This window comes from Meleagris gallopavo, chromosome 1 (assembly GCF_905368555.1).
Source record: "Meleagris gallopavo chromosome 1, MGAL_WU_HG_1.1, whole genome shotgun sequence".
Classification (NCBI taxonomy): domain Eukaryota; kingdom Metazoa; phylum Chordata; class Aves; order Galliformes; family Phasianidae; genus Meleagris; species Meleagris gallopavo.
In genome coordinates this window covers 98,091,572-98,104,231 of record NC_139404.1, presented here as the reverse complement: position 1 = coordinate 98,104,231, position 12,660 = coordinate 98,091,572, and the positions used below count along the sequence as shown (strand labels likewise).

The 12,660-nt window shown below is 36.6% G+C and overlaps 1 pseudogene; it reads left to right on the top strand.

Annotated features, from left to right (window-relative positions):
• The first annotated feature begins 2,507 nt into the window (after positions 1–2,507).
• LOC146545532 (uncharacterized) lies at positions 2,508–3,605 on the top strand (annotated as a pseudogene).
• The last annotated feature ends 9,055 nt before the right edge of the window (positions 3,606–12,660 follow it).

Here is a 12,660-nt window from a genome sequence, read left to right as displayed (position 1 = left end):
TCCAATTTTGTCAGTATGGAAGGCAGATGGTATGTATTGGCTGGTGCAAGATCTAAGAAAAATTAATGAAATAGTTCTCAAGTGACACCCTGTGATTCCTAACCCCTGTCAGATCCCACACAAACACAAATGGTCTACTGAAATAGACTCAAAAGATGCTTTCTGGACCTGCCTTTTAGACTCAGAGAGTCGAGATCTTTTTGTCTTTGAATGGGAGGACCCAGAAAAGAGACAAAAGAAATATAGGTGGATTGTTTTACACCAAAGGGTTCACAAAATCATTTGAACAAGTGTTGGAGAAAGTTTTGGATAAGTTTCAAGTTGAAGAGGGGGTAAAGTTGTTATAGTATGTGAATGATTTGCTGATTTGTGAAGCAGAGGAGTCTAAAGTAGAAGAGACTACAAGTAAACTCTTGAACTTCTTGGAGGAACGTGAGCTAAGGATGTCTAAAAATAAACTGCAGTATGTGGAAAAAGAAGTCAAATACCTTGGGCGTGTGATTTCTGAAGGGAAATGGAGAATAAATTCTGAAAGAATTCAGGGAATTGTGCAGCTCCTCTACCCAGAACAAAGGGGAAGTTGCAAAAGTTTTTAGGTTTAATTGGATACTGTTGATTATAAATAGAAGCATATACACACAAAAAAAAGAGGTTGCATCTCAAACTATCAGAGGGAGAACCCAACATATTAAATGGACAAAAGAGGAAAAAGAATTAGTAGAAGTATCAAAATGGGACTTAGTGACAGCACCAGTGTTGGAACTGCCTGTCTTAAAGAAATCATTTCACCTTTTTGTTAAGTGTCAGTGAAGGAGCTGCTCTAGGAGTTCTAACACTAGAATGGGGAGAACAAAATAAAACCTATTGCATAATTGTCTAAGCTACAGTCTTTATCTAGAGGTTGGCCTGAATATGTCCAGGTGGTAGCATCAAATGCCTTCTTGGTATAAAAAGCAGGAAGTTGACCCTTTGAGAGTCTAAGAAGCAAATTGCTGAGTTGTTGATATTATGTTTCGCCCCCCACCTCACCCTCCAACTCCCGAAGAGATTGCTCCACATTTTGAGGCATGATCGTTAACAAACAAACAAAAACAAAAACAAAGAAGGAAAAAAGGAAGAATAAGGGCAGAAATCTGCTTTTCATCCTCTTAGAAAACCATGGTGCCAACCCCTCCCCTGTGGGGATGGAGTAGGAACAGAATAACTTAGAGGGAGTCGTGGATCATATAAATTCCCTTCACAAACAAACTTGTATAGAGGAGGGAAAGGGAAAATCAATCATTTGTGCAGTTCTAGGAGCTGCTCTTACTGCTGCTCTAAAGACCCACAACCAGCAGCAGATACCATAAATCCAAATTATTCAGTCTTTGCAGGAATTGGTCACAAACCTGCAGGGCCAAGTAGAAGATCTTAGAGGACAGTGACAGAAAGAAAAACATTCAAAAGTTCTCCTTTAACCAAGCTCTTAGAGAACAGCTAGTAAACAAGAGGGAGATTAATGCTAGTTGCCTAGGTAGTGACTTGTATGCAGGAGAAAATCTGGAGGATGTGAGAGCCCAAAAAGACAAATTAGAAAACCCGGTGACCCTTCTCTGACCTCCAATAGAAACTGAGCATGAATATAAAGAAGGCAAAAATGGGTACTCTGATCTTAGTATCAGGGAGGTCTCCTCTTCTGTTACTGAGCTGGTCAAATTATAGGAAGACTTTGGTCACACTCCCAGGAAGCCAGAGACAGAGTATGTGTGGAAAGTCCCACTGATGGGGAGGTCAGATCCTGTTGACTGAAAAGGAATCAGAGGGTTACTGGGAACCTGGAATATTTTTCACTACTGGCAACCATTGTGCCCTGTAGTCCCTTACTCAAAGTGCTGCTTATTGGGACAATTACTCTCAGGGACAACCGGTGTTAATTGATTTGCCCCAGATTGGTTCTGTCCCTTTAACCCTCAAAGAGCATCTTAACAAATAAATCTGGAAGGCTCAAGATGATCAGGGGAAAATGTACAAAATTAACCATCTGGATTTCACCTACCTTCTGATCTTGGTTCATTTGGGACCAGAAAGTTTTTTTTTTTAATTTTCAGCTATGCCTCCTATAACCTTGGTTCCTCTGGAATCAGGAATTTCTCTCTCTTTTGTTTTCCAGATGCTTAGGAATGTTGACACTGTTACTGTGACTCACAAGTTCCCTTCTCACCCTGCTCCTTCTCCTGAGATCTCTGTGATATCATTAGTGTCACGTTTTGGACAGGCATCTTCTTCAGATTAATATTTGTAATTGCTTATGCTGACCTATCACATTCACTGACTGGTCATGGTCCCATGCACTGGACATACTGGGCATATGGGACCGAATTCTAATTCTAACAGAGGATTAACCTTTTCTACTATGGTAAGCACAGTAATGACATGTATTCAGGAAATGAATGGGGCTGACTCCCCCAACTCCTGGAAAATGCAGGATGAAGAATAAAGCTATTGCTGTTGGATGTAACAAGTGATCTATGTGTATTGCAAAACCCCTGCAGTCTTCCCCATCAGCACTGGGAACCAACCAGCAGTTCTTATCTAATACGTTATCTCAATGGGAAAGAACAAATATAAGACCATCAGTTAATTGTAGATACACTTACCATAACTCAAAATAATGTCTTCCTTAGCTCTTAGTTGTAGAAGGTAAAGGAAACACTTTACCCACTGAAATTTGAAAGACAATCTCGGACAATGCAAACAAATCTGAAAGAGAACTTCAATCTTAGAGGCATGTAGTTAATTTTACTTATCATCCTTTTAATAACTATGCTATAGCTTTTGTCCTAACAATACACAATGCTTCAGTATATACCATATACCCAATCACTGCACTGGGACTAAATCACAACTGGTTTATACTCTACCCATTAGAACACAGAGTATGGGCCCAACAAAATGGAAACAAATAGCAAACTGTTGATGTTAGATCATGTGCTCTATGGGAACAACAAGGATTTACTTGTTAGAGTAATACCATCAAGGCTCAAGACATTTGTCTTGACAACGAGCAAAATGTTTGCTATTTTGAGATGTATCCCAGTGAGACCCCTGAAATAGTGCTCATCAGTACTGAAAAAAAGACGTGTGTGCGTGGGAACCTCTTGTAATTTTATACTCATAGGTAATATTACTATAGATACAAGCAATCATTCAAATGTTTGTGTTTGTAACTTTATCAACATTATGGAATGTGACTCTAATTATTCAGTTCCAGTTATATCATATCAGTTGTTATCATCCAATTACACATTAATCCAGAATTTGCTACCTGAACCGAGTGGAATCTTGCCTTATTGAAGAAATTAATGCAACATGGTGATCTGTCCGAGGTAATGGACAAAAAAGCTCTAATTACTGTTCACCATGATACAAAAGAGATACACTGTGTCCTAGAAAGGGTGAAGAAGGATGGAGAACACCATTAGTAGGACATGCTTCTTGGATGGTCGCCAGCAAGAGGAGTTTTTAACTCTGTGCTTCACCCAGTTGTGATCTTATTAATCCTAACACTGATCTATTTATTGCTTGTAATCATATTATATGTGAAAGTCTGGAACATGCTTAGGTGACTGGCCCAGCTCGAATTACCCAAGGAATTTGCAAGTTGGCCTAGGTAGTAGATTACTTTTTCTAGCCTCTTGGTGATCCATGGGTAAGGCAAGTTCTGTTGTGCGCATTGGTGGCACTCATGTTTTGCTCCTTTGCTTCATGCCATTTCAACGTATGTATCTTTCCCTTCTCCCCTCGTTCCCCTCAATGCTTTTTTTCTTAATATCATCATAGGACAGTGATAACAAGGCACCGAGTGTTCCTGAGAAGCAGGAACAATGCTTGTCTCAAAGTGGCACCCAACCAAGACATCAGAAGCTGGAGAACGCTTGGCTCAAAGCCTGTTCAACGGCATCCATCCAATGAATTACCTGACCGACAAGTTTTTGAAGTTAGTGGTTGTCTACCATGAACACAGTGGTAAGAGGACAGATGTGGTGTTCCTCATGATGAACAAAATGTGGTACCCTGACAGCTACCATCACTATGATGGACAGGACATGATGTCCCTGATAGTTGGGGTAGGCAGGTCCCAAGTGTCTCAAGGAAGAATGGGTACCCCTCTGCCAAACTGCAACTGTGTTAGTCATCGAGACGTTGCTGACCAATCTGATGCCTCCCAAGGACCAACAAAATGTTGCTGGATCCTTTGGTGGTGACTATCCCCAGTTTGTAAGCCGTTTGCTAGAGTTTCTTTCTTTACTATTGCTAACTTCCCCATCTTCCCCACATTCCTTAGTACTACAGTTGATTCAAGACTTACTACCTGCTCTTATCAGGATGAATCATACAGTGGTGAAGAAATTATTATTTTTCATAATAATCATATATATATTAGAGTGTGGAGAATAGCAAGATGATCAGTTTTGATAAATTATTATTGTCAATCATCATGTCTGATTAGTCAGATAGTTTTCCTATATTAGAAGTGTTTTATAGTCTGGTGCAAAAACACAAGAGTACAAAGAAAAAGAGGGGAAATTGTGAGAGGTTGCTTGTGTTTTTGCAGTGGAAAATTCCAGTATTTCTGTTTGTAGTGTAGGATAAGTTGTTTTTCACAAAGAAAGCTGCTGAACAGAGTGAAGTTGAAGCTGGGGCATTCTGACCTGGGTAGAATTGGCACAGGCACAAGGTAAGGTAAAGACGCAGGGTGAGGAGAGCCTAGTACAGGACAGAACAAATGCACTAACTTTTGGAAACATTGCCTTTCTATCTCCATAGAAAAGTAAAGAACATACCTAAAAGCAGTACCTGGTAACAGACCTTTGTATCGTAGCAACTGCATCTGGAAGATTGTGAGCCTGAGACGCTCAACCAAAGAGTGACAGAAGTACTACTTACGTCAGCCCCAGGGTATTTAATGGAGTGTATTTCATTGACTAGATGCGCAATTTCACCCTTTTCAGTAGGGGTGTGCACCCATTATTGCAATAATGAATAAATGCTGTTTATGAAGATCTTTGTCTGACTATAAATTTTTGATTTTGAATATGTTTCTCACAAAGTTAAGGAAAAAAATTAAGTGTAGCTTTTTTTAAGTAGTTACATAGAAATACAATTGAGAAAAAAAAAATCTCAATGAATTTTTCTCAATGAATTTTCCTGCAAGTTAGAGTTGTATATCTGAAATTAAGAAGCATCAGTACTTTACTGGTTCTTCTGAATAAATAAATACAATTTTCAGTGATACATTACTTTCCATCACAGGCATTTCAATAATTTATGAATTTATGAATTACTGATCATGTGTCAATGTGTCATCTCACACGTAATGAAAAAGATAAGGGTTATAACTGAATATTAGAGGAAATAAAAACTGCACAAAGTCCAAACTTGTCCATCTAGAAGATAAAGTTCACACCACACAGTAGTCAATAATCAATTCCAGTTTCTTCAGTGGCAGTTTGCGCTTCAGAATTTGTTATATGTATGCACAAGCACACTGATAGAAAAATCAGTGCCCTTAAGTTCTACCATTTGTTAGAAGTAGTGTGTACAGTTCTACTGAACACCTACCAACCAAAAGTGGCTTGTCTGAAAATTGTCAGGGATATCTAGCAAGTATGGATCTTGGAGATGACTTCCTTGAACTTACAGGAATGACCACACTCTGCCTTTTTTTATTCCAAATTTGCTAAATAAGGGTATTCTTGGCAAATACAAAGCTTCCAGTAAAATTACATGTTTTACAGTACCTTCAGCTTTTCTCTGACACAAGGTTTGTTGCCCTGAATTCTCATCTGGCACTTTCAGAGGAACACACTTCAAAGCACAGGACTACATTTTCAAAAGAGCTCGGTACTTTAAATGTGAATTTAACCTGCTATGCCCTCTGTGACGTTCGAAAGCAGTTTATGTCATTAGATTAATACAGCCGTAATCTGCTGTTTGAGTTCTGAGGAGATTCCAGCCTGTCAGAGGATGACTGGAGCACAGCTGACTGCCAGCCAAGTAATCTCTCCTCATTTGCACCCTACACAACACTTCTCTATTCTCTTTGGCTGTTTGTCACAATCCAAATCCATACTTTTTGTGATGATTTAGAGCTAAGAAATGTATTATCATCTACTGCCTTAGATCAGTAATATGAGCTGTAAATTCATAAGGAGAAGAGATTTTGCCTGTGTTCAGTTTCATTCATAGTTTGGTTTTGGTGTTCTTTGGTGGTTTTTTTCTTGTTATTTTTACCTATAAAGCTACTAACAGATTGCATTTTAGACAGGTTGGTTGTGCTTTAATCAGGCTCTTACTTTAACATTAATTCTAAAATTTAGTCAATTTCTGTGAACTAAAAAACTTAGGCTAATCTGATCTGCCTATGGAAAAAAATTATTTTCCTCCTCGTTTTCAAAGGCTAAAGGAATCTTGATTAAAAATCCTTTAAAAAAGCAATCAGAAAGAATCATAGAGTCATAGAATCATAGAATTACCATGGTTGAGAAAGACCTCCAAGATCATTCAGTCCTATCATCTATTTGCATCATCCTGCTCATAATAGGACCTCTTGCTTATCCTGAGAGTTTAAAAGCACCAACTATAAGCTCTTCTCATGAGATCCTAGTTGCCTCCCCAAGCAGACGTTCAAAGCTGAACTATGTCCTCTGGTATATGACTGTTAGCTCTGTAACCCTACTGAGGTGAGCATCTCCGCACTAACTTAGAAATTCAGGAAGAATAGTAGAAAGATTTAAAGTTTTGAGTTTGGTAGTAAATATTTGAGAAATAAGATACATTATTTTCATTTCTTGTATTACTAATCCATAATAAAACCATGTATTACCATTAACAAGCTTTCAAAAGGATAAACAGAAATGCCTTTTTCCTAATATGCACTTAAAAATAATTCACTGCAGTTCCAACAGAGGATCAAACTGACTCATTTGTGTGCACAGTTGCTAATGCATAAAATCAGATAACCAACATGTCATATAGAACTAACTCATTTTTCAAGAGACATGGCATATATCTTGCGTTTTTTATTAAATTTGTTCAAGAGTTGTATACTAAAACGCATCAGTGCTCAGTGATTGACTACATTAGGACTAACCTTTCAAGTTCTTTACATACTAAAGCTTTGGTCATAGGTTTTTCTCCTTTACATTAAAAATTTCATTTACTTTGAAACATTTAAAAGAGCAAATGTATAGCATGCAACCTTTATGACCTTTTCACTGCAACTGTATATAACTCTTGTTATTGATGGTCTTCTTTCCTTTGGTTGATGATGTCAAAACCAATCCTAAGAAACTAGGTTGATTTAAATCATGCATCTGCTGTCTTCTTGTGTGAAGCTATTCAATAGCCTTTGTCTAGCATTTCTCTTTCTTCTATAGTTAATGATATTTCTTCCAATGCAAGTTCTGACCTGTCCGATTTTTTCTACGAAATTATGGATCACTTGACCTTGACTTTTCTGTTCCTTGTTTTGGCTGTTTTTACTAGCAAAATGTATATTTCTGTTTTTATTAGATACCAGTTTTTCAGTGTTCTCTTTCTCACTAGAATTACCATATTCATCAATGCCCATATTCACAGTATGCTGTGTAACTTAAAAAAAAAATAAAATCCTCAAGAACAAATGTTCAGTAATGAGTCTCTTGGTTGAAGGTGTAGAAAGCTTGCTTTTATGTTCCTACATTTGGTTTTTGCTCACTTGAGTACCAAATTACACCCTGATAAAGAAAGTTAAGCTGTAGCTAAGCAATTGATAGCCACTGTCTGAAATCAGTGTTGCTTGCTTTTGTTATTGATCTTATGATTAAGGTGTTATCTTGCTGTGTGAATTGTGATGTCCAAGGTCACATTTTCATCATTTTTGTTTCAGTGCCAGTGAGGCTCAAGGGCATCCTTACAGATAGGCATAAACTTACACGCTCTTGTAAATTAAGGTCTTAGGCTCTGCTTCAGCAATCAGATCTATGCAAATGTTTAGTATCATTGCCATGGGCACATGGTTCTCTCTGCTCACAGAAATTGTGATTAAACATGAAATTCTTGCTGAAAAATGATACCGAAGATACAGTATGCACTTCTGTAAGCAGATAAGAGTTGTTCTCAATTCATTAGAACTGGTGTGTATATGCTCAGAAAAAGAGGTACATTTTTGCAGCTATAGCGAATAGTTTAAGTGAAAACTTTGTGTAATGAATAGATACTTACTTGCTAAATCAGAAATATGTTTGAAAGGATTTAAAAAAAATACTTCTAATATGTGCTCTGACTTCATTCATTTTCTAAAGATAAACAGTTTTAATTATTTGTATGTATGTTATACATATACGTGGATACAGAAAACTGTCCCCACACAACCTTTGAGAAGTGTTTAACTATGCAACAGTGCAACAGTTAAGAAGTTATTCAGTAATGGAAGAGAGTTCCATCCTACAGTAGACTGTGTGAAAATAATGGAGCTATAGCCTCCCCTACCCTCTCTCTCCAGTATGCACTAAAATTCAAAAGTTCCGCTGGTTTGTCATTCTGTGTTTGCTGAGAAATGTTTTGTTAGTTGTGGTTTGAAATTGTCTGGAGGTGATTTCAAATTCTACACCTTCTAAGTTTAAGCAATGAATACATCAAATTTAGGGCTTATGTGGGAGTATAGAAAAAAATAATGGTAAAAACAACTTTAACCTAGATCCACTTTGATCTACCTTAACAGACAGATGTTCATTTCACAGCTGATGAATGCAGATTATACCCTAGGGGATGAGGATAAACAAGTCAAGATAGCCAAAAGGAAAGTCATAGTGCTAAACAAAACAAACAATAAGAAAGATTGCTAAAACTGTGGTCTTCTCATTATGGGTTTACCCTTTTTACTCTGATTTATTAAGAGAGGGGATACGATCCTTCTTTAGGTGCAGTAATGGGGATACAGTGCTAAATTCAGAGTTTGTAATAGCCTTGCTTTTTTATTTTAGATGGACCAAGAATGGCCCTTTGATAAAAACAGCACAGAAGAAGAAAGTCTCAAACACAGGAACTTACAGGAACAGCTATAATAATGTCATTAACTATTTGCCTATAGCTCCAGTGTTTGGTTGCCCACTGTAACTACTACACCACTGTGCTAACAGAAAGAAAGAAAAAAACTTTTTGGTCTTCACAATTTATTTCTAAATAAAAATGCTTCTAGTTACAAATATTTCTCTCAACTACCCAAAGCTATAGTAACTGGTTCCACACTCTCTCAGTAGCACACACTGTGTGAAAGATTTTTAATTAATCACTTCTGCTTCTGTTAGAGCATTTTCTTATATAGTTATGGGTTATTTTTTGTGTGTTTTGTGTGGTGACTTCTTCTGCTCTTTAATTTTTTTTTTAATATTGGTGGAACAAACATTTTAACCCATGATTTTCCAGACAATATGCATAGGTCACCCTCTAAAAATAGTGCCTCTTATTTATTTCCGTGGAAGCTACAGCTGATATAAAAAGTACAATAAAACTAGTTGATAGAGCAAATGCTCAGCTACAAAAGAAGCTTTTTCAACATCTTCACTACCCTTAGTTATGCAATTTCAATAGCAATGGACAAGAGCCTGTATGTGTCTCTTTGTAGAAATTTACACTAGTAGAGGTGACCCACTGTCACTGTCGTCAGTGCTGAAACACACCATCCACCACCTCACTGTACTCACATTCACTGTTTGCTCTCTGTAAGTGCTCAGCAAGTGTCAATGAATATCAGTGGGTGCCACTTGGAGGAATTCAGTGACACAATCTTGTTTCGTGTACACCTCCATGTCAGATGCCATTCTCTCAGACTTCCCCTTTGCTGCCATCTGTCACATAGAAACAAAATGTAATGGAATGTTCGTGGGAAGGTACAACTTCTACTGACATATCACCAACATTCGCTTCTGATGTCATAGTAATAACATGCAATGCAGTACTTTTGGAACAGCACTTGTATTTTGAACTTGGTGATAACAATTTGACGTACATAGATTTTACATTATGAAAAGTAATCAGGAAGTGTTAAAATGTTAAGACAATATGTATTTCTTCAGATTATAAATTTGACACGTCTAGATAAGACAAAGGGGAAATATTTGGCTTCACTCTATTGCATTGAGATATTTACAAAATTAAGTTTCATATTACATTTTTTAAATATGTTTTCTGTACTCCATTTTCCAGAATGGCCATAGTAGGAGCATATGATCTTCAGTTTAGTCCACTTGTCTTCAGGGGCTGAAAACTTCCTTCCTATGCTAATATACTACCTGTAACCCTTTACTCAACAGAGCAAACAGTCTGTGATAACATGGAAAGTGAAGTTAAATGAAACCAATTACCTGTTACTACCAAAACCTGCATATTTTCAGTGTGCAGGACCTAACAAACCTGCCTTTCTTTGCTAAACAGCAGCTCAGAAAAATCTGATTTTATTCTCAGCTAAATGCAGTGTTTGGCCATTACATACCATAGTTGGTTATACATACATTGTATTAATCTCCACGATAGTAGTGTAGCATTAAATAAAAAATACAAAATTTTTTGTTGAATAATATGTTTGAATATGTGAAAATGATGTGCATCAGCTTTTTGGTCTCCTGAACTGAACGACATATTTCATTAATGCAAAAACATTAAATCTAATTCCATAGGACAATGGGAAATGATGTACTAGGATAACAACCCTTTTTAAATTTTCTTATATATATAAACATATAGAAATATTATGATGTATTTTTAGTAAAGTATGATAGGATGATTTCAGTAATTTGATTTTCTTTTTCCCACATCAGGGTTACTGTCCTCTGTGACAGAGTAGAAAAAGAAAGGCAAATAAAAAAGGGAAAGGGGTATAGTGCCAATAATTAAGAAACAAGTAATTTTCAGTTAATTATTCTAAATATTAAAATTTGTAAATGTTAGAGCTTTTTGGAAGGAGAATTAATTTCTAGTACCACAGTTATAATCTTCCACAAAACATCACTGTCAACTCTGTCAGTTTCTATAAATTAAGAACAAATATTGCACAATAAAATACATTTTGCAAATAAGGGATATCTGAAGCATTTCAAACACCTGCTTTTCAGAATTTTGTGATATTTGATAATGTTTGGTTGTTTTCTCTGCATTACCTTTTGTTGCACATGATCAAGATGATTCTGAGCCTTTTCAGGAAAGCAACAAAAAAGTGAAAGTTAATTTGAAGTAAATCATATTTCATTTCCAGACCAAATCAAATCTAATACTTTGACAATAACAAAATGACAGGATTTATATCAACCATTATATGGATCTGGGTCACCATTTTTACTTGCAGGGCTTGCAGACTCTAGTATACGAGAACTTAGAAAATTGTACTATGCAATCATTTTTGAGTGATGGATAACGATATCCTTTGAATATTAATGTCGTTATTTCATACAATTTCTTATACCATTTCTTGTATGTATACAGCATCGTATACAAATAATCTTATACAACAGGAAAGAATAAAGTAGATTAATAGCAGTTCAGCGCATATAAACCCACAACATTAAGTACACAGCAGGTAATATTTCAAGAGCTAACTGGAAGTAAGGTGACCAGGAAGTATTATGTACATTAAGAATAGGTGAAATGGAGCTCTCCCAAGTAAAAAGGTAAAGTTGAACAGCCTAGATGCAAAGTAGCTGATAATTTATAGCCTATAAACTTACGTGATTCCCTGTGTAGATTTAGATTAGTTCTATATTAATGCTTAAGACAATAAAAGAAAGGTCTGGCATGATAAAGTGTTACTCTGACCTTGTAATTTGTTAACGTTCATGTCTTGAACCATTTCAGAACTGAGCTATTATTGGAAACCTTCTGCCTCAGCAGTTTAAAATTCCCCCATTGCCCTGCTTGTTAAAGTAGTTGTTAAAAAAAAATAAAATCTTTCCTCTTTGCAACATCACTGACTGTTACCAATGTGCATGCATTATATCACTGTATTAGATATGACGCTTATCATATCTACTGCATTGTTACTTATTTACTCAGTGCATTACATCATTAAATTAAGTAATATTTGTTTTGTATACTGCACTGAGTCTGCTTGGGCTGGAGTTAACTTGCTTCACAGTAGTCTGTGCTTTGTATTTATGGCTAGCCCAGGTTTGGTAATTCACTGATAATATTGTTCATAAGAGCCTGTGCAGTATCAATGAAGATTTACTCTTTTCCCTTCTTAATACCCCAGTTGCTGGGGATAGGAAGGAACGTTAGACAAATATACAGCCAAGACATCTGACACAAAATGTCCAGAGGGGTATTCTGTGTTGTACAGTATCATGCTTAACATTAAAATGTAGGTGTCAGTCTTTACAAAGCAGTCATTTCTTGGAGAATGACTGAGTACTGATCTGCTTGTGGGAGGTGGTGAATGATTGCTTTTCCATCACTTGTTTTTTTTACCCTCTTTCCTTCATCTATTGAACTGCCATTACCTCAGCCCATTAGTTTTCTTGCTTTTGTTCTTATTTTCTCCTACATCCCTTGTGGCAGAGGAAAGGAAATGTGTGACTGGTTGTGTGGCTGCCGGCTAGTCAGTCAATATCTAGTACTGTAAATACAGCAAAAATGACATTCATTTCA